Source organism: Alosa alosa, chromosome 10 (assembly GCF_017589495.1).
Source record: "Alosa alosa isolate M-15738 ecotype Scorff River chromosome 10, AALO_Geno_1.1, whole genome shotgun sequence".
Classification (NCBI taxonomy): Eukaryota; Metazoa; Chordata; class Actinopteri; order Clupeiformes; family Clupeidae; genus Alosa; species Alosa alosa.
The window spans coordinates 23421486-23423985 of NC_063198.1; the positions used below are offsets into that span (position 1 = coordinate 23421486).

General features: G+C 49.0%; 1 protein-coding gene across 1 annotated transcript in view; it reads left to right on the forward strand.

Annotated features, from left to right (window-relative positions):
• The window catches only part of slc12a5a (solute carrier family 12 member 5a), a 180806-nt gene that overhangs the window by 7932 nt on the left and 170374 nt on the right, over positions 1–2500 (forward strand). The window lies entirely within an intron of this gene.

Genomic DNA, 2500 nt, shown 5'->3' on the forward strand with positions numbered 1-2500 from the left:
CTCTCTCTCTCTGATGAACTGTTTTTAATCAGCATGCACACATTCTTCTCTTCTCTCCCCTCATCTCTCTCTCTCTCTCTGTTTCTGTCTCTTTCTTTCTCTCATGAGCTGTTTTTAACCACTCCGCTAATAGCTCAGTACATCACAAACTCCCTCCCATGAGTGAGTCAAGCCCTGGCTGTGGGCACGGGAGTGGGCATGGTGGCTGTAGGGTGTCAGAGAGGGTGTCCACACACACACACACACACACACACACACACACACACACACACACACACACACACACATACTCACACCTCCTCTCTCTCCTTTTCTCTCCTGCAGCCCCCTCTAAGGCCTTGTTGATTGACATGTTCAATGCATGTGGTTTATCACTGTGATCACTGATCATGTAAGAGGATGAATTTAAAGCTCTCCCCCTTTCCTCCTCACTCTTAAAACAAATGTGTTGTCCCTATCTGGACACAGAGATGTGTTGAAAAAAAACAACACAATTATTTTTAATTAAATTACTGCTCGTCTTAAAAACGTCGTCTTAGGGACCTTCATCAGGTAACTTATCTAATTGTTACCCGATGAAATGTTGTAATTCAAAAAATTAGGAGGTGTAAAAGGCAGCACAAACTTCGTGTTGTCCTATCTGAACCACAGAGATGTGTTGAACAAGCGCCAAGTTGTGTTATTATTTTCAACCACGTTCTTTCAAGTGCTCTCCTCCTCTCCTCTTTTCTTCACTCTCATCTCATCTCTCCTCTCACTCCCTTTTTATTTGCATATAATACCATCTCTCTCCTCTTCTTCCTCCTCATCTCATCTCTCCTCTCCCTCTTTCTTCCTCCTCATCTCATCTCTCCTCTCCCTCTTTCTTCCTCCTCTCTCCACTCCTCTCCCCCTATCCTCCCCTCCCTCTTTATGTCTAGTCTGCACAGAGTATGCTGGCTCTCTGCTGGCCTGCTTTTAGCCTTTATCTTCCGCATTACAATCCTCCTCTCCTCTCCTCTCTCCTCTCTCTTCTCCTCTCCTCTCCTCTCCTCTCCTCTCCTCTCCTCTCCTCTCCTCTCCTCTCCTCTTTTCTTTCCTCTCTCCTCTCTTTTCCTATCCTTTCTCCCTCTCTGTCCATTCCAGTCTGCACACAGAGACAGTCCTTTTCTGGCTGGCTCGGTCACTGGTCTACTTCCTCGGCCAACAGTGATGGGCAGCATGACCAAGAGAGGCTGTCTGATTGCAACTTACAAGAGCGTGATAGTCCTTAGCCCCTGCCAGAAATTCCATGGCTAACCCGAGCTCTATTTTGTGTCCCTCCGTCTGATGCCAGGGTGTCCTCACTTCCCATACCCAGGCCTGAGTGTCCCCTCCCTGGGTCGCAACCCCTCAGCCTCCCCTGGACCTGGGCCTTGGATGTGGAGGGGTGGTGGGGTGCTGGCGCTGTCACTGTGTGTGTGTGCGTGTGTGTGTGTGTGTGTGTGTGTGTGTGTGTGTGTGTGTGTGTGTGTGTGTGTGTGTGTGTGTGTGTGTGTTTAGCCCACAGTGGGAGATTTCCACGGCAGTTAATGACCACCTGGTGATTGTTTTCTCTGACCGCTTTGTTCTGGTTTTAAGGACAAGGACAGAAACAATGATGTTTGTTGTTCCACTCACAAAACAAAAACCTTAGAGCAGAATGAGTAACACAACAAACTGATTTCCCACCGCACCTCTATAAACACATTCACACAACCCCAACCTCAGATCTCCTCGCCCAGACTCACAGGGGATTCTCCTCTCTTCTCCCCTCCTCTTCTATCCCCTCCCCTCCTCTCCTCTTCTTTTCCCTCCCCTCCTCTTCTCTTCTCTCCCCTCCTCTCCTCTACTCTCCTCTTCTCTCCCCTCCTCTCCTCTCCTCTCCTCTCCTCTTCTCTTCTCTCCTCTACTCTCCTCTTCTCTCCCCTCCTCTCCTCTCCTCCTCCTCTTCTCTCCTCTCCTCTCCTCTTTTCTCCCCTCCTCTCCTCTCCTCTTCTCTCTTCTCCTCTCTTCTCTCTTCTCTTCTCTTCTCTCCTCTCCTTTCTTTTATAACAATGCCTCCTCAATGCCTAACAATGTTCAGCCTCTCAAGCCTAAAATAACTAAACACCAGACTGGTCTCTCTTGACCTTATATTGTGTCCTCCTCTCTCCCTCTCTCCTCCAAATCTGTCCTTTAATCTCTTTATCCCTCTCCTGCTATTTTGCCTCTCCCCTCCCCTCCTCTATTCTCCTCTCCTCTTTCCTTTCCTCTCCTCCCTCTCCCCTCCTCTCCCCTCCCTCTCTCCTCTTCCCTCTTCTGTCCTGTCTCTTCTTTCCTGTTCTCTGTTTTCCAGGGACATCTTACACCTTTATCCTCACTGCTCCCCTCTCCTCCTTTCCTGTCCTTTCCCCTCTCTTCTCATCTGCTCTCCTCACCTCCTTTCTTCTCCTGTCTTGTGTGTATATCAGGGACATTCTCATGTCCTCTCCTCTCCTCTCGTCTCTTCTGCTCATGTGCT